Genomic DNA, 22,442 nt, shown 5'->3' on the forward strand with positions numbered 1-22,442 from the left:
TAGGAGTCATCTTTTGTCAAGTGCCCGAGAGTAATCGGCTATGCTGGATTGTAACAATCTGTAATCCTTGTGAAACTAAAACGCAATAGTCTGGTCACTTAAGTATCTACTTCTGAGTTCAGACTCATGTTGAAAAGATATTGACAAGACTTTTACTCAAACCCATAACTTCCTTGGGAAACCAAAAGTCTTCATACACAGTGGAAGGAAGTCCACTTTGTGTAGCTCATTAGAACACTTGGCCATGCTGACTCTTAATAACCTGTTTCCCCATGTAAACAACTCGCTCTTGAACAACGGCCAACAGCTGGTCTCATTTCAACAGACTGGTCCCTAATTAAAATCCTAGAAGCCAAGTCAACCCTGATTCCTTCAACAGGAGTTTTCAAGAGCGTGCCTTGTAGCCATGGCTGTACTTGGTCCAAATAGCGTGTCTCAAACCTTTAGCAGCGATCGTAAGTTCCGAGAAAGGAACTCGGCAGACACACCTTCAACAGTGGGCTTTGAATCCAGACTTTAATTTGATCAGAAGACCCAATTCGCTGAGTAACCAGTCACACCTTGCCGACATCACCATTTTTCTGACGAAACTGAACCCAAGAGAAGAAAGAGAGCTAAATTCCAGAAAATAATTGCGTTGTCGGCAGGATTCGAACCTACGCAGGGAGACCCCAATGGATTTCAAGTCCATCGCCTTAACCACTCGGCCACAACAACTTCAGATCTTTAGTATTATGTGCTGACATTAGCAGTAACATCAGTGATTGCCCCCATTTCTGATTTTCAGCAACAGTATAAGTTTCAACTGGCTGCTTGATTGGCTGTTATTCTGTTCCATGCATGTCACAAGAACCATGTACATTCAGACATCCAGTGGTAAGGCTCGTGCTGACTTTGGTCAGATGGGGTTAATCGGGATCACAATAAATCCACTTATTGTCATGTCTCCTCGGTTTTACACAATCAGGTTTTAAGACTAAACAGCCAATTTTGATGGTTGCAACATCATGAGCGCACAATTCAAAGATAAATGCAAAACCTGCAGTGAAGTCTGTCGGACAAGTGTCAAGAGCCGAATCAAAAATCATTAGAGGGTGTCAGGAGTGGGACTTGAACCCACGCCTCCCTTCGGAGACCAGAAAGCCCAAATCACTAAGGAAAGATGCATCTCTTGAGTCTGGCGCCTTAGACCACTCGGCCATCCTGACATACAGCAACATTGAAATCAAAGGAAACAAAACTGAAACCAGTCTCGTCCCAGCAAAGCAATTTTTAGCAGTGCATTTTGAATACATTCCTTCATTTGGAGGCAGAAACCAATTTGCTGGAGGAGTCATCCTTTGTCAAGTGCCCGAGAGTAATCGGCTATGCTGGATTGTAACAATCTGTAATCCTTGTGAAACTAAAACGCAATAGTCTGGTCACTTAAGTATCTACTTCTGAGTTCAGACTCATGTTGAAAAGATATTGACAAGACTTTTACTCAAACCCATAACTTCCTTGGGAAACCAAAAGTCTTCATACACAGTGGAAGGAAGTCCACTTTGTGTAGCTCATTAGAACACTTGGCCATGCTGACTCTTAAGAACCTGTTTCCCCATGTAAACCACTCGCTCTTGAACAACGGCCAACAGCTGGTCTCATTTCAACAGACTGGTCCCTAATTAAAATCCTAGAAGCCAAGTCAACCCTGATTCCTTCAACAGGAGTTTTCAAGAGCGTGCCTTGTAGCCATGGCTGTACTTGGTCCAAATTTGCTCAGGTAGCTACGGCATCAGTGACACATTGACGACAGCATTGCTCAAAAAGTTCTCCTCAATCAACAACACAGAGCTGATTTACAGAAAATGGGGTCGTTGTCGGCAGGATTCGAACCTACGAGGTGAGAACCCAATGGATTTCTAGTCCATCGCCTTAACCACTCGGCCACGACAACCTTACACATGCATGTTTAATATTAACGCTAGTGCTTGTTGAATGGAGCAGTTGGTACCGCAGAAAGAAACAGCATCTCCTACAACCTACAGAGGGTCTCAAACCTTTAGCAGCGATCGTAAGTTCAGAGAAAGGAACTCGGCAGACACACCTTCAACAGTGGGCTTTGAATCCAGACTTTAATTTGATCAGAAGACCCAATTCGCTGAGTAACTAGTCACACCTTGCCGACATCACCATTTTTCTGACGAAACTGAACCCAAGAGAAGAAAGAGAGCTAAATTCCAGAAAATAATTGCGCTGTCGGTAGGATTCGAACCTACGCGGGGAGACCCCAATGGATTTCAAGTCCATCACCTTAACCACTCGGCCACAACAACTTCCGAGCTTTATCATTATGTGCTAACATTAGCAGTAACATCAGTGATTGCCCCCATTTCTGATTTTCAGCAACAGTATAAGTTTCAACTGGCTGCTTGATTGGCTGTTATTCTGTTCCATGCATGTCACAAGAACCATGTACATTCAGACATCCAGTGGTTAGGCTCGTGCTGACTTTGGTCAGATGGGGTTAATCGGGATCACAATAACTCCACTTATTGTCATGTCTCCTCGGTTTTACACAATCAGGTTTTAAGACTAAACAGCCAATTTTGATGGTTGCAACATCATGAGCGCACAATTCAAAGATAAATGCAAAACCTGCAGTGAAGTCTGTCGGACAAGTGTCAAGAGCCGAATCAAAAATCATTAGAGTGTGTCAGGAGTGGGATTTGAACCCACGCCTCTCTTCGGAGACCAGAAAGCCCAAATCACTAAGGAAAGATGCATCTCTTGAGTCTGGCGCCTTAGACCACTCGGCCATCCTGACATACAGCAACATTGAAATCAAAGGAAACAAAACCGAAACCAGTCTCGTCCCAGCAATTTTTAGCAGTGCATTTTGAATACATTCCTTCATTTGGAGGCAGAAAGCCCAATTTGCTGTAGGAGTCATCTTTTGTCAAGTGCCCGAGAGTAATCGGCTATGCTGGATTGTAACAATCTGTAATCCTTGTGAAACTAAAACGCAATAGTCTGGTCACTTAAGTATCTACTGCTGAGTTCAGACTCATGTTGAAAAGATATTGACAAGACTTTTACTCAAACCCATACCTTCCTTGGGAAACCAAAAGTCTTCATACACAGTGGAAGGAAGTCCACTTTGTGTAGCTCATTAGAACACTTGGCCATGCTGACTCTTAAGAACCTGTTTCCCCATGTAAACCACTCGCACTTGAACAACGGCCAACAGCTGGTCTCATTTCAACAGACTGGTCCCTAATTAAAATCCTAGAAGCCAAGTCAACCCTGATTCCTTCAACAGGAGTTTTCAAGAGCGTGCCTTGTAGCCATGGCTGTACTTGGTCCAAATAGCGTGTCTCAAACCTTTAGCAGCGATCGTAAGTTCCGAGAAAGGAACTCGGCAGACACACCTTCAACAGTGGGCTTTGAATCCAGACTTTAATTTGATCAGAAGACCCAATTCGCTGAGTAACCAGTCACACCTTGCCGACATCACCATTTTTCTGACGAAACTGAACCCAAGAGAAGAAAGAGAGCTAAATTCCAGAAAATAATTGCGTTGTCGGCAGGATTCGAACCTACGCAGGGAGACCCCAATGGATTTCAAGTCCATCGCCTTAACCACTCGGCCACAACAACTTACGAGCTTTATCATTATGTGCTGACATTAGCAGTAACATCAGTGATTGCCCCCATTTCTGATTTTCAGCAACAGTATAAGTTTCAACTGGCTGCTTGATTGGCTGTTATTCTGTTCCATGCATGTCACAAGAACCATGTACATTCAGACATCCAGTGGTAAGGCTCGTGCTGACTTTGGTCAGATGGGGTTAATCGGGATCACAATAAATCCACTTATTGTCATGTCTCCTCGGTTTTACACAATCAGGTTTTAAGACTAAACAGCCAATTTTGATGGTTGCAACATCATGAGCGCACAATTCACAGATAAATGCAAAACCTGCAGTGAAGTCTGTCGGACAAGTGTCAAGAGCCGAATCAAAAATCACTAGAGGGTGTCAGGAGTGGGATTTGAACCCACGCCTCCCTTCGGAGACCAGAAAGCCCAAATCACTAAGGAAAGATGCATCTCTTAAGTCTGGCGCCTTAGACCACTCGGCCATCCTGACATACAACAACATTGAAATCAAAGGAAACAAAACTGAAACCAGTCTCGTCCCAGCAAAGCAATTTTTAGCAGTGCATTTTGAATACATTCCTTCATTTGGAGGCAGAAACCAATTTGCTGGAGGAGTCATCCTTTGTCAAGTGCCCGAGAGTAATCGGCTATGCTGGATTGTAACAATCTGTAATCCTTGTGAAACTAAAACGCAATAGTCTGGTCACTTAAGTATCTACTTCTGAGTTCAGACTCATGTTGAAAAGATATTGACAAGACTTTTACTCAAACCCATAACTTCCTTGGGAAACCAAAAGTCTTCATACACAGTGGAAGGAAGTCCACTTTGTGTAGCTCATTAGAACACTTGGCCATGCTGACTCTTAATAACCTGTTTCCCCATGTAAACAACTCGCTCTTGAACAACGGCCAACAGCTGGTCTCATTTCAACAGACTGGTCCCTAATTAAAATCCTAGAAGCCAAGTCAACCCTGATTCCTTCAACAGGAGTTTTCAAGAGCGTGCCTTGTAGCCATGGCTGTACTTGGTCCAAATTTGCTCAGGTAGCTACGGCATCAGTGACACCTTGACGACAGCATTGCTCAAAAAGTTCTCCTCAATCAACAACACAGAGCTGATTTACAGAAAATGGGGTCGTTGTCGGCAGGATTTGAACCTACGAGGGGAGAACCCAATGGATTTCTAGTCCATCGCCTTAACCACTCGGCCACGACAACCTTACACATGCATGTTTAATATTAACGCTAGTGCTTGTTGAATGGAGCAGTTGGCACCGCAGAAAGAAACAGCATCTCCTACAGCCTACAGAGGGTCTCAAACCTTTAGCAGCGATCGTAAGTTCCGAGAAAGGAACTCGGCAGACACACCTTCAACAGTGGGCTTTGAATCCAGACTTTAATTTGATCAGAAGACCCAATTCGCTGAGTAACCAGTCACACCTTGCCGACATCACCATTTTTCTGACGAAACTGAACCCAAGAGAAGAAAGAGAGCTAAATTCCAGAAAATAATTGCGCTGTCGGTAGGATTCGAACCTACGCGGGGAGACCCCAATGGATTTCAAGTCCATCACCTTAACCACTCGGCCACAACAACTTCCGAGCTTTATCATTATGTGCTAACATTAGCAGTAACATCAGTGATTGCCCCCATTTCTGATTTTCAGCAACAGTATAAGTTTCAACTGGCTGCTTGATTGGCTGTTATTCTGTTCCATGCATGTCACAAGAACCATGTACATTCAGACATCCAGTGGTTAGGCTCGTGCTGACTTTGGTCAGATGGGGTTAATCGGGATCACAATAAATCCACTTATTGTCATGTCTCCTCGGTTTTACACAATCAGGTTTTAAGACTAAACAGCCAATTTTGATGGTTGCAACATCATGAGCGCACAATTCAAAGATAAATGCAAAACCTGCAGTGAAGTCTGTCGGACAAGTGTCAAGAGCCGAATCAAAAATCATTAGAGTGTGTCAGGAGTGGGATTTGAACCCACGCCTCCCTTCGGAGACCAGAAAGCCCAAATCACTAAGGAAAGATGCATCTCTTGAGTCTGGCGCCTTAGACCACTCGGCCATCCTGACATACAGCAACATTGAAATCAAAGGAAACAAAATCGAAACCAGTCTCGTCCCAGCAATTTTTAGCAGTGCATTTTGAATACATTCCTTCATTTGGAGGCAGAAAGCCCAATTTGCTGTAGGAGTCATCTTTTGTCAAGTGCCCGAGAGTAATCGGCTATGCTGGATTGTAACAATCTGTAATCCTTGTGAAACTAAAACGCAATAGTCTGGTCACTTAAGTATCTACTGCTGAGTTCAGACTCATGTTGAAAAGATATTGACAAGACTTTTACTCAAACCCATACCTTCCTTGGGAAACCAAAAGTCTTCATACACAGTGGAAGGAAGTCCACTTTGTGTAGCTCATTAGAACACTTGGCCATGCTGACTCTTAAGAACCTGTTTCCCCATGTAAACCACTCGCTCTTGAACAACGGCCAACAGCTGGTCTCATTTCAACAGACTGGTCCCTAATTAAAATCCTAGAAGCCAAGTCAACCCTGATTCCTTCAACAGGAGTTTTCAAGAGCGTGCCTTGTAGCCATGGCTGTACTTGGTCCAAATAGCGTGTCTCAAACCTTTAGCAGCGATCGTAAGTTCCGAGAAAGGAACTCGGCAGACACACCTTCAACAGTGGGCTTTGAATCCAGACTTTAATTTGATCAGAAGATCCAATTCGCTGAGTAACCAGTCACACCTTGCCGACATCACCATTTTTCTGACGAAACTGAACCCAAGAGAAGAAAGAGAGCTAAATTCCAGAAAATAATTGCGTTGTCGGCAGGATTCGAACCTACGCAGGGAGACCCCAATGGATTTCAAGTCCATCGCCTTAACCACTCGGCCACAACAACTTCAGAGCTTTATCATTATGTGCTGACATTAGCAGTAACATCAGTGATTGCCCCCATTTCTGATTTTCAGCAACAGTATAAGTTTCAACTGGCTGCTTGATTGGCTGTTATTCTGTTCCATGCATGTCACAAGAACCATGTACATTCAGACATCCAGTGGTAAGGCTCGTGCTGACTTTGGTCAGATGGGGTTAATCGGGATCACAATAAATCCACTTATTGTCATGTCTCCTCGGTTTTACACAATCAGGTTTTAAGACTATACAGCCAATTTTGATGGTTGCAACATCATGAGCGCACAATTCAAAGATAAATGCAAAACCTGCAGTGAAGTCTGTCGGACAAGTGTCAAGAGCCGAATCAAAAATCAGTAGAGGGTGTCAGGAGTGGGATTTGAACCCACGCCTCCCTTCGGAGACCAGAAAGCCCAAATCACTAAGGAAAGATGCATCTCTTGAGTCTGGCGCCTTAGACCACTCGGCCATCCTGACATACAGCAACATTGAAATCAAAGGAAACAAAACTGAAACCAGTCTCGTCCCAGCAAAGCAATTTTTAGCAGTGCATTTTGAATACATTCCTTCATTTGGAGGCAGAAACCAATTTGCTGGAGGAGTCATCCTTTGTCAAGTGCCCGAGAGTAATCGGCTATGCTGGATTGTAACAATCTGTAATCCTTGTGAAACTAAAACGCAATAGTCTGGTCACTTAAGTATCTACTTCTGAGTTCAGACTCATGTTGAAAAGATATTGACAAGACTTTTACTCAAACCCATAACTTCCTTGGGAAACCAAAAGTCTTCATACACAGTGGAAGGAAGTCCACTTTGTGTAGCTCATTAGAACACTTGGCCATGCTGACTCTTAAGAACCTGTTTCCCCATGTAAACAACTCGCTCTTGAACAACGGCCAACAGCTGGTCTCATTTCAACAGACTGGTCCCTAATTAAAATCCTAGAAGCCAAGTCAACCCTGATTCCTTCAACAGGAGTTTTCAAGAGCGTGCCTTGTAGCCATGGCTGTACTTGGTCCAAATTTGCTCAGGTAGCTACGGCATCAGTGACACCTTGACGACAGCATTGCTCAAAAAGTTCTCCTCAATCAACAACACAGAGCTGATTTACAGAAAATGGGGTCGTTGTCGGCAGGATTCGAACCTACGAGGGGACAACCCAATGGATTTCTAGTCCATCGCCTTAACCACTCGGCCACGACAACCTTACACATGCATGTTTAATATTAACGCTAGTGCTTGTTGAATGGAGCAGTTGGCACCGCAGAAAGAAACAGCATCTCCTACAGCCTACAGAGGGTCTCAAACCTTTAGCAGCGATCGTAAGTTCCGAGAAAGGAACTCGGCAGACACACCTTCAACAGTGGGCTTTGAATCCAGACTTTAATTTGATCAGAAGACCCAATTCGCTGAGTAACCAGTCACACCTTGCCGACATCACCATTTTTCTGACGAAACTGAACCCAAGAGAAGAAAGAGAGCTAAATTCCAGAAAATAATTGCGCTATCGGTAGGATTCGAACCTATGCGGGGAGACCCCAATGGATTTCAAGTCCATCACCTTAACCACTCGACCACAACAACTTCCGAGCTTTATCATTATGTGCTAACATTAGCAGTAACATCAGTGATTGCCCCCATTTCTGATTTTCAGCAACAGTATAAGTTTCAACTGGCTGCTTGATTGGCTGTTATTCTGTTCCATGCATGTCACAAGAACCATGTACATTCAGACATCCAGTGGTTAGGCTCGTGCTGACTTTGGTCAGATGGGGTTAATCGGGATCACAATAAATCCACTTATTGTCATGTCTCCTCGGTTTTACACAATCAGGTTTTAAGACTAAACAGCCAATTTTGATGGTTGCAACATCATGAGCGCACAATTCAAAGATAAATGCAAAACCTGCAGTGAAGTCTGTCGGACAAGTGTCAAGAGCCGAATCAAAAATCATTAGAGTGTGATTTGAACCCACGCCTCCCTTCGGAGACCAGAAAGCCCAAATCACTAAGGAAAGATGCATCTCTTGAGTCTGGCGCCTTAGACCACTCGGCCATCCTGACATCCTCCTACAGCCTACAGAGGGTCTCAAACCTTTAGCAGCGATCGTAAGTTCCGAGAAAGGAACTCGGCAGACACACCTTCAACAGTGGGCTTTGAATCCAGACTTTAATTTGATCAGAAGACCCAATTCGCTGAGTAACCAGTCACACCTTGCCGACATCACCATTTTTCTGACGAAACTGAACCCAAGAGAAGAAAGAGAGCTAAATTCCAGAAAATAATTGTGCTATCGGTAGGATTCGAACCTACGCGGGGAGACCCCAATGGATTTCAAGTCCATCACCTTAACCACTCGACCACAACAACTTCCGAGCTTTATCATTATGTGCTAACATTAGCAGTAACATCAGTGATTGCCCCCATTTCTGATTTTCAGCAACAGTATAAGTTTCAACTGGCTGCTTGATTGGCTGTTATTCTGTTCCATGCATGTCACAAGAACCATGTACATTCAGACATCCAGTGGTTAGGCTCGTGCTGACTTTGGTCAGATGGGGTTAATCGGGATCACAATAAATCCACTTATTGTCATGTCTCCTCGGTTTTACACAATCAGGTTTTAAGACTAAACAGCCAATTTTGATGGTTGCAACATCATGAGCGCACAATTCAAAGATAAATGCAAAACCTGCAGTGAAGTCTGTCGGACAAGTGTCAAGAGCCGAATCAAAAATCATTAGAGTGTGTCAGGAGTGGGATTTGAACCCACGCCTCCCTTCGGAGACCAGAAAGCCCAAATCACTAAGGAAAGATGCATCTCTTGAGTCTGGCGCCTTAGACCACTCGGCCATCCTGACATACAGCAACATTGAAATCAAAGGAAACAAAACTGAAACCAGTCTCGTCCCAGCAAAGCAATTTTTCGCAGTGCATTTTGAATACATTCCTTCATTTGGAGGCAGAAACCAATTTGCTGGAGGAGTCATCCTTTGTCAAGTGCCCGAGAGTAATCGGCTATGCTGGATTGTAACAATCTGTAATCCTTGTGAAACTAAAACGCAATAGTCTGGTCACTTAAGTATCTACTTCTGAGTTCAGACTCATGTTGAAAAGATATTGACAAGACTTTTACTCAAACCCATAACTTCCTTGGGAAACCAAAAGTCTTCATACACAGTGGAAGGAAGTCCACTTTGTGTAGCTCATTAGAACACTTGGCCATGCTGACTCTTAAGAACCTGTTTCCCCATGTAAACAACTCGCTCTTGAACAACGGCCAACAGCTGGTCTCATTTCAACAGACTGGTCCCTAATTAAAATCCTAGAAGCCAAGTCAACCCTGATTCCTTCAACAGGAGTTTTCAAGAGCGTGCCTTGTAGCCATGGCTGTACTTGGTCCAAATTTGCTCAGGTAGCTACGGCATCAGTGACACCTTGACGACAGCATTGCTCAAAAGGTTCACCTCAATCAACAACACAGAGCTGATTTACAGAAAATGGGTTCGTTGTCGGCAGGATTCGAACCTACGAGGGGAGAACCCAATGGATTTCTAGTCCATCGCCTTAACCACTCGGCCACGACAACCTTACACATGCATGTTTAATATTAACGCTAGTGCTTGTTGAATGGAGCAGTTGGCACCGCAGAAAGAAACAGCATCTCCTACAGCCTACAGAGGGTCTCAAACCTTTAGCAGCGATCGTAAGTTCCGAGAAAGGAACTCGGCAGACACACCTTCAACAGTGGGCTTTGAATCCAGACTTTAATTTGATCAGAAGACCCAATTCGCTGAGTAACCAGTCACACCTTGCCGACATCACCATTTTTCTGACGAAACTGAACCCAAGAGAAGAAAGAGAGCTAAATTCCAGAAAATAATTGCGTTGTCGGCAGGATTCGAACCTACGCAGTGAGACCCCAATGGATTTCAAGTCCATCGCCTTAACCACTCGGCCACAACAACTTCAGATCTTTATCATTATGTGCTGACATTAGCAGTAACATCAGTGATTGCCCCCATTTCTGATTTTCAGCAACAGTATAAGTTTCAACTGGCTGCTTGATTGGCTGTTATTCTGTTCCATGCATGTCACAAGAACCATGTACATTCAGACATCCAGTGGTAAGGCTCGTGCTGACTTTGGTCAGATGGGGTTAATCGGGATCACAATAAATCCACTTATTGTCATGTCTCCTCGGTTTTACACAATCAGGTTTTAAGACTAAACAGCCAATTTTGATGGTTGCAACATCATGAGCGCACAATTCAAAGATAAATGCAAAACCTGCAGTGAAGTCTGTCGGACAAGTGTCAAGAGCCGAATCAAAAATCATTAGAGGGTGTCAGGAGTGGGATTTGAACCCACGCCTCCCTTCGGAGACCAGAAAGCCCAAATCACTAAGGAAAGATGCATCTCTTGAGTCTGGCGCCTTAGACCACTCGGCCATCCTGACATACAGCAACATTGAAATCAAAGGAAACAAAACTGAAACCAGTCTCGTCCCAGCAAAGCAATTTTTAGCAGTGCATTTTGAATACATTCCTTCATTTGGAGGCAGAAACCAATTTGCTGGAGGAGTCATCCTTTGTCAAGTGCCCGAGAGTAATCGGCTATGCTGGATTGTAACAATCTGTAATCCTTGTGAAACTAAAACGCAATAGTCTGGTCACTTAAGTATCTACTTCTGAGTTCAGACTCATGTTGAAAAGATATTGACAAGACTTTTACTCAAACCCATAACTTCCTTGGGAAACCAAAAGTCTTCATACACAGTGGAAGGAAGTCCACTTTGTGTAGCTCATTAGAACACTTGGCCATGCTGACTCTTAAGAACCTGTTTCCCCATGTAAACCACTCGCTCTTGAACAACGGCCAACAGCTGGTCTCATTTCAACAGACTGGTCCCTAATTAAAATCCTAGAAGCCAAGTCAACCCTGATTCCTTCAACAGGAGTTTTCAAGAGCGTGCCTTGTAGCCATGGCTGTACTTGGTCCAAATTTGCTCAGGTAGCTACGGCATCAGTGACACATTGACGACAGCATTGCTCAAAAAGTTCTCCTCAATCAACAACACAGAGCTGATTTACAGAAAATGGGGTCGTTGTCGGCAGGATTCGAACCTACGAGGTGAGAACCCAATGGATTTCTAGTCCATCGCCTTAACCACTCGGCCACGACAACCTTACACATGCATGTTTAATATTAACGCTAGTGCTTGTTGAATGGAGCAGTTGGTACCGCAGAAAGAAACAGCATCTCCTACAACCTACAGAGGGTCTCAAACCTTTAGCAGCGATCGTAAGTTCAGAGAAAGGAACTCGGCAGACACACCTTCAACAGTGGGCTTTGAATCCAGACTTTAATTTGATCAGAAGACCCAATTCGCTGAGTAACTAGTCACACCTTGCCGACATCACCATTTTTCTGACGAAACTGAACCCAAGAGAAGAAAGAGAGCTAAATTCCAGAAAATAATTGCGCTGTCGGTAGGATTCGAACCTACGCGGGGAGACCCCAATGGATTTCAAGTCCATCACCTTAACCACTCGGCCACAACAACTTCCGAGCTTTATCATTATGTGCTAACATTAGCAGTAACATCAGTGATTGCCCCCATTTCTGATTTTCAGCAACAGTATAAGTTTCAACTGGCTGCTTGATTGGCTGTTATTCTGTTCCATGCATGTCACAAGAACCATGTACATTCAGACATCCAGTGGTTAGGCTCGTGCTGACTTTGGTCAGATGGGGTTAATCGGGATCACAATAAATCCACTTATTGTCATGTCTCCTCGGTTTTACACAATCAGGTTTTAAGACTAAACAGCCAATTTTGATGGTTGCAACATCATGAGCGCACAATTCAAAGATAAATGCAAAACCTGCAGTGAAGTCTGTCGGACAAGTGTCAAGAGCCGAATCAAAAATCATTAGAGTGTGTCAGGAGTGGGATTTTAACCCACGCCTCTCTTCGGAGACCAGAAAGCCCAAATCACTAAGGAAAGATGCATCTCTTGAGTCTGGCGCCTTAGACCACTCGGCCATCCTGACATACAGCAACATTGAAATCAAAGGAAACAAAACCGAAACCAGTCTCGTCCCAGCAATTTTTAGCAGTGCATTTTGAATACATTCCTTCATTTGGAGGCAGAAAGCCCAATTTGCTGTAGGAGTCATCTTTTGTCAAGTGCCCGAGAGTAATCGGCTATGCTGGATTGTAACAATCTGTAATCCTTGTGAAACTAAAACGCAATAGTCTGGTCACTTAAGTATCTACTGCTGAGTTCAGACTCATGTTGAAAAGATATTGACAAGACTTTTACTCAAACCCATACCTTCCTTGGGAAACCAAAAGTCTTCATACACAGTGGAAGGAAGTCCACTTTGTGTAGCTCATTAGAACACTTGGCCATGCTGACTCTTAAGAACCTGTTTCCCCATGTAAACCACTCGCACTTGAACAACGGCCAACAGCTGGTCTCATTTCAACAGACTGGTCCCTAATTAAAATCCTAGAAGCCAAGTCAACCCTGATTCCTTCAACAGGAGTTTTCAAGAGCGTGCCTTGTAGCCATGGCTGTACTTGGTCCAAATAGCGTGTCTCAAACCTTTAGCAGCGATCGTAAGTTCCGAGAAAGGAACTCGGCAGACACACCTTCAACAGTGGGCTTTGAATCCAGACTTTAATTTGATCAGAAGACCCAATTCGCTGAGTAACCAGTCACACCTTGCCGACATCACCATTTTTCTGACGAAACTGAACCCAAGAGAAGAAAGAGAGCTAAATTCCAGAAAATAATTGCGTTGTCGGCAGGATTCGAACCTACGCAGGGAGACCCCAATGGATTTCAAGTCCATCGCCTTAACCACTCGGCCACAACAACTTACGAGCTTTATCATTATGTGCTGACATTAGCAGTAACATCAGTGATTGCCCCCATTTCTGATTTTCAGCAACAGTATAAGTTTCAACTGGCTGCTTGATTGGCTGTTATTCTGTTCCATGCATGTCACAAGAACCATGTACATTCAGACATCCAGTGGTAAGGCTCGTGCTGACTTTGGTCAGATGGGGTTAATCGGGATCACAATAAATCCACTTATTGTCATGTCTCCTCGGTTTTACACAATCAGGTTTTAAGACTAAACAGCCAATTTTGATGGTTGCAACATCATGAGCGCACAATTCACAGATAAATGCAAAACCTGCAGTGAAGCCTGTCGGACAAGTGTCAAGAGCCGAATCAAAAATCACTAGAGGGTGTCAGGAGTGGGATTTGAACCCACGCCTCCCTTCGGAGACCAGAAAGCCCAAATCACTAAGGAAAGATGCATCTCTTAAGTCTGGCGCCTTAGACCACTCGGCCATCCTGACATACAACAACATTGAAATCAAAGGAAACAAAACTGAAACCAGTCTCGTCCCAGCAAAGCAATTTTTAGCAGTGCATTTTGAATACATTCCTTCATTTGGAGGCAGAAACCAATTTGCTGGAGGAGTCATCCTTTGTCAAGTGCCCGAGAGTAATCGGCTATGCTGGATTGTAACAATCTGTAATCCTTGTGAAACTAAAACGCAATAGTCTGGTCACTTAAGTATCTACTTCTGAGTTCAGACTCATGTTGAAAAGATATTGACAAGACTTTTACTCAAACCCATAACTTCCTTGGGAAACCAAAAGTCTTCATACACAGTGGAAGGAAGTCCACTTTGTGTAGCTCATTAGAACACTTGGCCATGCTGACTCTTAATAACCTGTTTCCCCATGTAAACAACTCGCTCTTGAACAACGGCCAACAGCTGGTCTCATTTCAACAGACTGGTCCCTAATTAAAATCCTAGAAGCCAAGTCAACCCTGATTCCTTCAACAGGAGTTTTCAAGAGCGTGCCTTGTAGCCATGGCTGTACTTGGTCCAAATTTGCTCAGGTAGCTACGGCATCAGTGACACCTTGACGACAGCATTGCTCAAAAAGTTCTCCTCAATCAACAACACAGAGCTGATTTACAGAAAATGGGGTCGTTGTCGGCAGGATTTGAACCTACGAGGGGAGAACCCAATGGATTTCTAGTCCATCGCCTTAACCACTCGGCCACGACAACCTTACACATGCATGTTTAATATTAACGCTAGTGCTTGTTGAATGGAGCAGTTGGCACCGCAGAAAGAAACAGCATCTCCTACAGCCTACAGAGGGTCTCAAACCTTTAGCAGCGATCGTAAGTTCCGAGAAAGGAACTCGGCAGACACACCTTCAACAGTGGGCTTTGAATCCAGACTTTAATTTGATCAGAAGACCCAATTCGCTGAGTAACCAGTCACACCTTGCCGACATCACCATTTTTCTGACGAAACTGAACCCAAGAGAAGAAAGAGAGCTAAATTCCAGAAAATAATTGCGCTGTCGGTAGGATTCGAACCTACGCGGGGAGACCCCAATGGATTTCAAGTCCATCACCTTAACCACTCGGCCACAACAACTTCCGAGCTTTATCATTATGTGCTAACATTAGCAGTAACATCAGTGATTGCCCCCATTTCTGATTTTCAGCAACAGTATAAGTTTCAACTGGCTGCTTGATTGGCTGTTATTCTGTTCCATGCATGTCACAAGAACCATGTACATTCAGACATCCAGTGGTTAGGCTCGTGCTGACTTTGGTCAGATGGGGTTAATCGGGATCACAATAAATCCACTTATTGTCATGTCTCCTCGGTTTTACACAATCAGGTTTTAAGACTAAACAGCCAATTTTGATGGTTGCAACATCATGAGCGCACAATTCAAAGATAAATGCAAAACCTGCAGTGAAGTCTGTCGGACAAGTGTCAAGAGCCGAATCAAAAATCATTAGAGTGTGTCAGGAGTGGGATTTGAACCCACGCCTCCCTTCGGAGACCAGAAAGCCCAAATCACTAAGGAAAGATGCATCTCTTGAGTCTGGCGCCTTAGACCACTCGGCCATCCTGACATACAGCAACATTGAAATCAAAGGAAACAAAATCGAAACCAGTCTCGTCCCAGCAATTTTTAGCAGTGCATTTTGAATACATTCCTTCATTTGGAGGCAGAAAGCCCAATTTGCTGTAGGAGTCATCTTTTGTCAAGTGCCCGAGAGTAATCGGCTATGCTGGATTGTAACAATCTGTAATCCTTGTGAAACTAAAACGCAATAGTCTGGTCACTTAAGTATCTACTGCTGAGTTCAGACTCATGTTGAAAAGATATTGACAAGACTTTTACTCAAACCCATACCTTCCTTGGGAAACCAAAAGTCTTCATACACAGTGGAAGGAAGTCCACTTTGTGTAGCTCATTAGAACACTTGGCCATGCTGACTCTTAAGAACCTGTTTCCCCATGTAAACCACTCGCTCTTGAACAACGGCCAACAGCTGGTCTCATTTCAACAGACTGGTCCCTAATTAAAATCCTAGAAGCCAAGTCAACCCTGATTCCTTCAACAGGAGTTTTCAAGAGCGTGCCTTGTAGCCATGGCTGTACTTGGTCCAAATAGCGTGTCTCAAACCTTTAGCAGCGATCGTAAGTTCCGAGAAAGGAACTCGGCAGACACACCTTCAACAGTGGGCTTTGAATCCAGACTTTAATTTGATCAGAAGACCCAATTCGCTGAGTAACCAGTCACACCTTGCCGACATCACCATTTTTCTGACGAAACTGAACCCAAGAGAAGAAAGAGAGCTAAATTCCAGAAAATAATTGCGTTGTCGGCAGGATTCGAACCTAGGCAGGGAGACCCCAATGGATTTCAAGTCCATCGCCTTAACCACTCGGCCACAACAACTTCAGAGCTTTATCATTATGTGCTGACATTAGCAGTAACATCAGTGATTGCCCCCATTTCTGATTTTCAGCAACAGTATAAGTTTCAACTGGCTGCTTGATTGGCTGTTATTCTGTTCCATGCATGTCACAAGAACCATGTACATTCAGACATCCAGTGGTAAGGCTCGTGCTGACTTTGGTCAGATGGGGTTAATCGGGATCACAATAAATCCACTTATTGTCATGTCTCCTCGGTTTTACACAATCAGGTTTTAAGACTATACAGCCAATTTTGATGGTTGCAACATCATGAGCGCACAATTCAAAGATAAATGCAAAACCTGCAGTGAAGTCTGTCGGACAAGTGTCAAGAGCCGAATCAAAAATCAGTAGAGGGTGTCAGGAGTGGGATTTGAACCCACGCCTCCCTTCGGAGACCAGAAAGCCCAAATCACTAAGGAAAGATGCATCTCTTGAGTCTGGCGCCTTAGACCACTCGGCCATCCTGACATACAGCAACATTGAAATCAAAGGAAACAAAACTGAAACCAGTCTCGTCCCAGCAAAGCAATTTTTAGCAGTGCATTTTGAATACATTCCTTCATTTGGAGGCAGAAACCAATTTGCTGGAGGAGTCATCCTTTGTCAAGTGCCCGAGAGTAATCGGCTATGCTGGATTGTAACAATCTGTAATCCTTGTGAAACTAAAACGCAATAGTCTGGTCACTTAAGTATCTACTTCTGAGTTCAGACTCATGTTGAAAAGATATTGACAAGACTTTTACTCAAACCCATAACTTCCTTGGGAAACCAAAAGTCTTCATACACAGTGGAAGGAAGTCCACTTTGTGTAGCTCATTAGAACACTTGGCCATGCTGACTCTTAAGAACCTGTTTCCCCATGTAAACAACTCACTCTTGAACAACGGCCAACAGCTGGTCTCATTTCAACAGACTGGTCCCTAATTAAAATCCTAGAAGCCAAGTCAACCCTGATTCCTTCAACAGGAGTTTTCAAGAGCGTGCCTTGTAGCCATGGCTGTACTTGGTCCAAATTTGCTCAGGTAGCTACGGCATCAGTGACACCTTGACGACAGCATTGCTCAAAAAGTTCTCCTCAATCAACAACACAGAGCTGATTTACAGAAAATGGGGTCGTTGTCGGCAGGATTCGAACCTACGAGGGGACAACCCAATGGATTTCTAGTCCATCGCCTTAACCACTCGGCCACGACAACCTTACACATGCATGTTTAATATTAACGCTAGTGCTTGTTGAATGGAGCAGTTGGCACCGCAGAAAGAAACAGCATCTCCTACAGCCTACAGAGGGTCTCAACCCTTTAGCAGCGATCGTAAGTTCCGAGAAAGGAACTCGGCAGACACACCTTCAACAGTGGGCTTTGAATCCAGACTTTAATTTGATCAGAAGACCCAATTCGCTGAGTAACCAGTCACACCTTGCCGACATCACCATTTTTCTGACGAAACTGAACCCAAGAGAAGAAAGAGAGCTAAATTCCAGAAAATAATTGCGCTATCGGTAGGATTCGAACCTACGCGGGGAGACCCCAATGGATTTCAAGTCCATCACCTTAACCACTCGACCACAACAACTTACGAGCTTTATCATTATGTGCTAACATTAGCAGTAACATCAGTGATTGCCCCCATTTCTGATTTTCAGCAACAGTATAAGTTTCAACTGGCTGCTTGATTGGCTGTTATTCTGTTCCATGCATGTCACAAGAACCATGTACATTCAGACATCCAGTGGTTAGGCTCGTGCTGACTTTGGTCAGATGGGGTTAATCGGGATCACAATAAATCCACTTATTGTCATGTCTCCTCGGTTTTACACAATCAGGTTTTAAGACTAAACAGCCAATTTTGATGGTTGCAACATCATGAGCGCACAATTCAAAGATAAATGCAAAACCTGCAGTGAAGTCTGTCGGACAAGTGTCAAGAGCCGAATCAAAAATCATTAGAGTGTGTCAGGAGTGTGATTTGAACCCACGCCTCCCTTCGGAGACCAGAAAGCCCAAATCACTAAGGAAAGATGCATCTCTTGAGTCTGGCGCCTTAGACCACTCGGCCATCCTGACATCCTCCTACAGCCTACAGAGGGTCTCAAACCTTTAGCAGCGATCGTAAGTTCCGAGAAAGGAACAGACTGGTCCCTAATTAAAATCCTAGAAGCCAAGTCAACCCTGATTCCTTCAACAGGAGTTTTCAAGAGCGTGCCTTGTAGCCATGGCTGTACTTGGTCCAAATAGCGTGTCTCAAACCTTCAACAGTGGGCTTTGAATCCAGACTTTAATTTGATCAGAAGACCCAATTCGCTGAGTAACCAGTCACACCTTGCCGACATCACCATTTTTCTGACGAAACTGAACCCAAGAGAAGAAAGAGAGCTAAATTCCAGAAAATAATTGCGCTATCGGTAGGATTCGAACCTACGCGGGGAGACCCCAATGGATTTCAAGTCCATCACCTTAACCACTCGACCACAACAACTTCCGAGCTTTATCATTATGTGCTAACATTAGCAGTAACATCAGTGATTGCCCCCATTTCTGATTTTCAGCAACAGTATAAGTTTCAACTGGCTGCTTGATTGGCTGTTATTCTGTTCCATGCATGTCACAAGAACCATGTACATTCAGACATCCAGTGGTTAGGCTCGTGCTGACTTTGGTCAGATGGGGTTAATCGGGATCACAATAAATCCACTTATTGTCATGTCTCCTCGGTTTTACACAATCAGGTTTTAAGACTAAACAGCCAATTTTGATGGTTGCAACATCATGAGCGCACAATTCAAAGATAAATGCAAAACCTGCAGTGAAGTCTGTCGGACAAGTGTCAAGAGCCGAATCAAAAATCAATAGAGTGTGTCAGGAGTGGGATTTGAACCCACGCCTCCCTTCGGAGACCAGAAAGCCCAAATCACTAAGGAAAGATGCATCTCTTAAGTCTGGCGCCTTAGACCACTCGGCCATCCTGACATACAGCAACATTGAAATCAAAGGAAACAAAACTGAAACCAGTCTCGTCCCAGCAAAGCAATTTTTCGCAGTGCATTTTGAATACATTCCTTCATTTGGAGGCAGAAACCAATTTGCTGGAGGAGTCATCCTTTGTCAAGTGCCCGAGAGTAATCGGCTATGCTGGATTGTAACAATCTGTAATCCTTGTGAAACTAAAACGCAATAGTCTGGTCACTTAAGTATCTACTTCTGAGTTCAGACTCATGTTGAAAAGATATTGACAAGACTTTTACTCAAACCCATAACTTCCTTGGGAAACCAAAAGTCTTCATACACAGTGGAAGGAAGTCCACTTTGTGTAGCTCATTAGAACACTTGGCCATGCTGACTCTTAATAACCTGTTTCCCCATGTAAACAACTCGCTCTTGAACAACGGCCAACAGCTGGTCTCATTTCAACAGACTGGTCCCTAATTAAAATCCTAGAAGCCAAGTCAACCCTGATTCCTTCAACAGGAGTTTTCAAGAGCGTGCCTTGTAGCCATGGCTGTACTTGGTCCAAATTTGCTCAGGTAGCTACGGCATCAGTGACACCTTGACGACAGCATTGCTCAAAAAGTTCTCCTCAATCAACAACACAGAGCTGATTTACAGAAAATGGGGTCGTTGTCGGCAGGATTTGAACCTACGAGGGGAGAACCCAATGGATTTCTAGTCCATCGCCTTAACCACTCGGCCACGACAACCTTACACATGCATGTTTAATATTAACGCTAGTGCTTGTTGAATGGAGCAGTTGGCACCGCAGAAAGAAACAGCATCTCCTACAGCCTACAGAGGGTCTCAAACCTTTAGCAGCGATCGTAAGTTCCGAGAAAGGAACTCGGCAGACACACCTTCAACAGTGGGCTTTGAATCCAGACTTTAATTTGATCAGAAGACCCAATTCGCTGAGTAACCAGTCACACCTTGCCGACATCACCATTTTTCTGACGAAACTGAACCCAAGAGAAGAAAGAGAGCTAAATTCCAGAAAATAATTGCGCTGTCGGTAGGATTCGAACCTACGCGGGGAGACCCCAATGGATTTCAAGTCCATCACCTTAACCACTCGGCCACAACAACTTCCGAGCTTTATCATTATGTGCTAACATTAGCAGTAACATCAGTGATTGCCCCCATTTCTGATTTTCAGCAACAGTATAAGTTTCAACTGGCTGCTTGATTGGCTGTTATTCTGTTCCATGCATGTCACAAGAACCATGTACATTCAGACATCCAGTGGTTAGGCTCGTGCTGACTTTGGTCAGATGGGGTTAATCGGGATCACAATAAATCCACTTATTGTCATGTCTCCTCGGTTTTACACAATCAGGTTTTAAGACTAAACAGCCAATTTTGATGGTTGCAACATCATGAGCGCACAATTCAAAGATAAATGCAAAACCTGCAGTGAAGTCTGTCGGACAAGTGTCAAGAGCCGAATCAAAAATCATTAGAGTGTGTCAGGAGTGGGATTTGAACCCACGCCTCCCTTCGGAGACCAGAAAGCCCAAATCACTAAGGAAAGATGCATCTCTTGAGTCTGGCGCCTTAGACCACTCGGCCATCCTGACATACAGCAACATTGAAATCAAAGGAAACAAAATCGAAACCAGTCTCGTCCCAGCAATTTTTAGCAGTGCATTTTGAATACATTCCTTCATTTGGAGGCAGAAAGCCCAATTTGCTGTAGGAGTCATCTTTTGTCAAGTGCCCGAGAGTAATCGGCTATGCTGGATTGTAACAATCTGTAATCCTTGTGAAACTAAAACGCAATAGTCTGGTCACTTAAGTATCTACTGCTGAGTTCAGACTCATGTTGAAAAGATATTGACAAGACTTTTACTCAAACCCATACCTTCCTTGGGAAACCAAAAGTCTTCATACACAGTGGAAGGAAGTCCACTTTGTGTAGCTCATTAGAACACTTGGCCATGCTGACTCTTAAGAACCTGTTTCCCCATGTAAACCACTCGCTCTTGAACAACGGCCAACAGCTGGTCTCATTTCAACAGACTGGTCCCTAATTAAAATCCTAGAAGCCAAGTCAACCCTGATTCCTTCAACAGGAGTTTTCAAGAGCGTGCCTTGTAGCCATGGCTGTACTTGGTCCAAATAGCGTGTCTCAAACCTTTAGCAGCGATCGTAAGTTCCGAGAAAGGAACTCGGCAGACACACCTTCAACAGTGGGCTTTGAATCCAGACTTTAATTTGATCAGAAGACCCAATTCGCTGAGTAACCAGTCACACCTTGCCGACATCACCATTTTTCTGACGAAACTGAACCCAAGAGAAGAAAGAGAGCTAAATTCCAGAAAATAATTGCGTTGTCGGCAGGATTCGAACCTAGGCAGGGAGACCCCAATGGATTTCAAGTCCATCGCCTTAACCACTCGGCCACAACAACTTCAGAGCTTTATCATTATGTGCTGACATTAGCAGTAACATCAGTGATTGCCCCCATTTCTGATTTTCAGCAACAGTATAAGTTTCAACTGGCTGCTTGATTGGCTGTTATTCTGTTCCATGCATGTCACAAGAACCATGTACATTCAGACATCCAGTGGTAAGGCTCGTGCTGACTTTGGTCAGATGGGGTTAATCGGGATCACAATAAATCCACTTATTGTCATGTCTCCTCGGTTTTACACAATCAGGTTTTAAGACTATACAGCCAATTTTGATGGTTGCAACATCATGAGCGCACAATTCAAAGATAAATGCAAAACCTGCAGTGAAGTCTGTCGGACAAGTGTCAAGAGCCGAATCAAAAATCAGTAGAGGGTGTCAGGAGTGGGATTTGAACCCACGCCTCCCTTCGGAGACCAGAAAGCCCAAATCACTAAGGAAAGATGCATCTCTTGAGTCTGGCGCCTTAGACCACTCGGCCATCCTGACATACAGCAACATTGAAATCAAAGGAAACAAAACTGAAACCAGTCTCGTCCCAGCAAAGCAATTTTTAGCAGTGCATTTTGAATACATTCCTTCATTTGGAGGCAGAAACCAATTTGCTGGAGGAGTCATCCTTTGTCAAG

At 44.0% G+C, this 22,442-nt stretch overlaps 1 protein-coding gene and 39 non-coding genes across 47 annotated transcripts in view; 1 reads left to right on the forward strand and 39 right to left on the reverse strand.

Moving 5' to 3' along the window:
- The window catches only part of cadpsa (Ca2+-dependent activator protein for secretion a), a 327,287-nt gene that overhangs the window by 172,584 nt on the left and 132,261 nt on the right, over nucleotides 1-22,442 (forward strand). The window lies entirely within an intron of this gene.
- On the reverse strand, nucleotides 636-717 carry trnas-uga (transfer RNA serine (anticodon UGA)). The gene has a single exon. It is a non-coding gene; the product is annotated as a tRNA-Ser (tRNA).
- Nucleotides 1,096-1,208, reverse strand: trnal-caa (transfer RNA leucine (anticodon CAA)). The gene is made up of 2 exons: nucleotides 1,171-1,208; nucleotides 1,096-1,141 (listed from the first exon to the last, which is right to left on the reverse strand). It is a non-coding gene; the product is annotated as a tRNA-Leu (tRNA).
- On the reverse strand, nucleotides 1,855-1,936 carry trnas-aga (transfer RNA serine (anticodon AGA)). The gene has a single exon. It is a non-coding gene; the product is annotated as a tRNA-Ser (tRNA).
- trnas-uga (transfer RNA serine (anticodon UGA)) lies at nucleotides 2,234-2,315 on the reverse strand. The gene has a single exon. It is a non-coding gene; the product is annotated as a tRNA-Ser (tRNA).
- trnal-caa (transfer RNA leucine (anticodon CAA)) lies at nucleotides 2,694-2,806 on the reverse strand. Its single transcript has 2 exons — nucleotides 2,769-2,806; nucleotides 2,694-2,739 (listed from the first exon to the last, which is right to left on the reverse strand). It is a non-coding gene; the product is annotated as a tRNA-Leu (tRNA).
- Nucleotides 3,558-3,639, reverse strand: trnas-uga (transfer RNA serine (anticodon UGA)). Its single transcript has one exon. It is a non-coding gene; the product is annotated as a tRNA-Ser (tRNA).
- Nucleotides 4,018-4,130, reverse strand: trnal-uaa (transfer RNA leucine (anticodon UAA)). Its single transcript has 2 exons — nucleotides 4,093-4,130; nucleotides 4,018-4,063 (listed from the first exon to the last, which is right to left on the reverse strand). It is a non-coding gene; the product is annotated as a tRNA-Leu (tRNA).
- trnas-aga (transfer RNA serine (anticodon AGA)) lies at nucleotides 4,777-4,858 on the reverse strand. The gene has a single exon. It is a non-coding gene; the product is annotated as a tRNA-Ser (tRNA).
- trnas-uga (transfer RNA serine (anticodon UGA)) lies at nucleotides 5,156-5,237 on the reverse strand. Its single transcript has one exon. It is a non-coding gene; the product is annotated as a tRNA-Ser (tRNA).
- On the reverse strand, nucleotides 5,616-5,728 carry trnal-caa (transfer RNA leucine (anticodon CAA)). The gene is made up of 2 exons: nucleotides 5,691-5,728; nucleotides 5,616-5,661 (listed from the first exon to the last, which is right to left on the reverse strand). It is a non-coding gene; the product is annotated as a tRNA-Leu (tRNA).
- Nucleotides 6,480-6,561, reverse strand: trnas-uga (transfer RNA serine (anticodon UGA)). The gene has a single exon. It is a non-coding gene; the product is annotated as a tRNA-Ser (tRNA).
- On the reverse strand, nucleotides 6,940-7,052 carry trnal-caa (transfer RNA leucine (anticodon CAA)). Its single transcript has 2 exons — nucleotides 7,015-7,052; nucleotides 6,940-6,985 (listed from the first exon to the last, which is right to left on the reverse strand). It is a non-coding gene; the product is annotated as a tRNA-Leu (tRNA).
- trnas-aga (transfer RNA serine (anticodon AGA)) lies at nucleotides 7,699-7,780 on the reverse strand. The gene has a single exon. It is a non-coding gene; the product is annotated as a tRNA-Ser (tRNA).
- trnas-uga (transfer RNA serine (anticodon UGA)) lies at nucleotides 8,078-8,159 on the reverse strand. The gene has a single exon. It is a non-coding gene; the product is annotated as a tRNA-Ser (tRNA).
- trnas-uga (transfer RNA serine (anticodon UGA)) lies at nucleotides 8,865-8,946 on the reverse strand. The gene has a single exon. It is a non-coding gene; the product is annotated as a tRNA-Ser (tRNA).
- trnal-caa (transfer RNA leucine (anticodon CAA)) lies at nucleotides 9,325-9,437 on the reverse strand. The gene is made up of 2 exons: nucleotides 9,400-9,437; nucleotides 9,325-9,370 (listed from the first exon to the last, which is right to left on the reverse strand). It is a non-coding gene; the product is annotated as a tRNA-Leu (tRNA).
- On the reverse strand, nucleotides 10,084-10,165 carry trnas-aga (transfer RNA serine (anticodon AGA)). The gene has a single exon. It is a non-coding gene; the product is annotated as a tRNA-Ser (tRNA).
- Nucleotides 10,463-10,544, reverse strand: trnas-uga (transfer RNA serine (anticodon UGA)). Its single transcript has one exon. It is a non-coding gene; the product is annotated as a tRNA-Ser (tRNA).
- On the reverse strand, nucleotides 10,923-11,035 carry trnal-caa (transfer RNA leucine (anticodon CAA)). Its single transcript has 2 exons — nucleotides 10,998-11,035; nucleotides 10,923-10,968 (listed from the first exon to the last, which is right to left on the reverse strand). It is a non-coding gene; the product is annotated as a tRNA-Leu (tRNA).
- Nucleotides 11,682-11,763, reverse strand: trnas-aga (transfer RNA serine (anticodon AGA)). Its single transcript has one exon. It is a non-coding gene; the product is annotated as a tRNA-Ser (tRNA).
- trnas-uga (transfer RNA serine (anticodon UGA)) lies at nucleotides 12,061-12,142 on the reverse strand. The gene has a single exon. It is a non-coding gene; the product is annotated as a tRNA-Ser (tRNA).
- On the reverse strand, nucleotides 12,521-12,633 carry trnal-caa (transfer RNA leucine (anticodon CAA)). Its single transcript has 2 exons — nucleotides 12,596-12,633; nucleotides 12,521-12,566 (listed from the first exon to the last, which is right to left on the reverse strand). It is a non-coding gene; the product is annotated as a tRNA-Leu (tRNA).
- Nucleotides 13,385-13,466, reverse strand: trnas-uga (transfer RNA serine (anticodon UGA)). Its single transcript has one exon. It is a non-coding gene; the product is annotated as a tRNA-Ser (tRNA).
- Nucleotides 13,845-13,957, reverse strand: trnal-uaa (transfer RNA leucine (anticodon UAA)). Its single transcript has 2 exons — nucleotides 13,920-13,957; nucleotides 13,845-13,890 (listed from the first exon to the last, which is right to left on the reverse strand). It is a non-coding gene; the product is annotated as a tRNA-Leu (tRNA).
- On the reverse strand, nucleotides 14,604-14,685 carry trnas-aga (transfer RNA serine (anticodon AGA)). Its single transcript has one exon. It is a non-coding gene; the product is annotated as a tRNA-Ser (tRNA).
- trnas-uga (transfer RNA serine (anticodon UGA)) lies at nucleotides 14,983-15,064 on the reverse strand. Its single transcript has one exon. It is a non-coding gene; the product is annotated as a tRNA-Ser (tRNA).
- trnal-caa (transfer RNA leucine (anticodon CAA)) lies at nucleotides 15,443-15,555 on the reverse strand. Its single transcript has 2 exons — nucleotides 15,518-15,555; nucleotides 15,443-15,488 (listed from the first exon to the last, which is right to left on the reverse strand). It is a non-coding gene; the product is annotated as a tRNA-Leu (tRNA).
- On the reverse strand, nucleotides 16,307-16,388 carry trnas-uga (transfer RNA serine (anticodon UGA)). The gene has a single exon. It is a non-coding gene; the product is annotated as a tRNA-Ser (tRNA).
- On the reverse strand, nucleotides 16,767-16,879 carry trnal-caa (transfer RNA leucine (anticodon CAA)). Its single transcript has 2 exons — nucleotides 16,842-16,879; nucleotides 16,767-16,812 (listed from the first exon to the last, which is right to left on the reverse strand). It is a non-coding gene; the product is annotated as a tRNA-Leu (tRNA).
- trnas-aga (transfer RNA serine (anticodon AGA)) lies at nucleotides 17,526-17,607 on the reverse strand. The gene has a single exon. It is a non-coding gene; the product is annotated as a tRNA-Ser (tRNA).
- trnas-uga (transfer RNA serine (anticodon UGA)) lies at nucleotides 17,905-17,986 on the reverse strand. Its single transcript has one exon. It is a non-coding gene; the product is annotated as a tRNA-Ser (tRNA).
- Nucleotides 18,365-18,477, reverse strand: trnal-caa (transfer RNA leucine (anticodon CAA)). The gene is made up of 2 exons: nucleotides 18,440-18,477; nucleotides 18,365-18,410 (listed from the first exon to the last, which is right to left on the reverse strand). It is a non-coding gene; the product is annotated as a tRNA-Leu (tRNA).
- Nucleotides 18,808-18,889, reverse strand: trnas-uga (transfer RNA serine (anticodon UGA)). The gene has a single exon. It is a non-coding gene; the product is annotated as a tRNA-Ser (tRNA).
- On the reverse strand, nucleotides 19,268-19,380 carry trnal-uaa (transfer RNA leucine (anticodon UAA)). Its single transcript has 2 exons — nucleotides 19,343-19,380; nucleotides 19,268-19,313 (listed from the first exon to the last, which is right to left on the reverse strand). It is a non-coding gene; the product is annotated as a tRNA-Leu (tRNA).
- On the reverse strand, nucleotides 20,027-20,108 carry trnas-aga (transfer RNA serine (anticodon AGA)). Its single transcript has one exon. It is a non-coding gene; the product is annotated as a tRNA-Ser (tRNA).
- On the reverse strand, nucleotides 20,406-20,487 carry trnas-uga (transfer RNA serine (anticodon UGA)). The gene has a single exon. It is a non-coding gene; the product is annotated as a tRNA-Ser (tRNA).
- Nucleotides 20,866-20,978, reverse strand: trnal-caa (transfer RNA leucine (anticodon CAA)). The gene is made up of 2 exons: nucleotides 20,941-20,978; nucleotides 20,866-20,911 (listed from the first exon to the last, which is right to left on the reverse strand). It is a non-coding gene; the product is annotated as a tRNA-Leu (tRNA).
- Nucleotides 21,730-21,811, reverse strand: trnas-uga (transfer RNA serine (anticodon UGA)). The gene has a single exon. It is a non-coding gene; the product is annotated as a tRNA-Ser (tRNA).
- Nucleotides 22,190-22,302, reverse strand: trnal-caa (transfer RNA leucine (anticodon CAA)). The gene is made up of 2 exons: nucleotides 22,265-22,302; nucleotides 22,190-22,235 (listed from the first exon to the last, which is right to left on the reverse strand). It is a non-coding gene; the product is annotated as a tRNA-Leu (tRNA).

Source organism: Festucalex cinctus, chromosome 8 (genome assembly GCF_051991245.1).
Source record: "Festucalex cinctus isolate MCC-2025b chromosome 8, RoL_Fcin_1.0, whole genome shotgun sequence".
Lineage (NCBI taxonomy): Eukaryota > Metazoa > Chordata > Actinopteri > Syngnathiformes > Syngnathidae > Festucalex > Festucalex cinctus.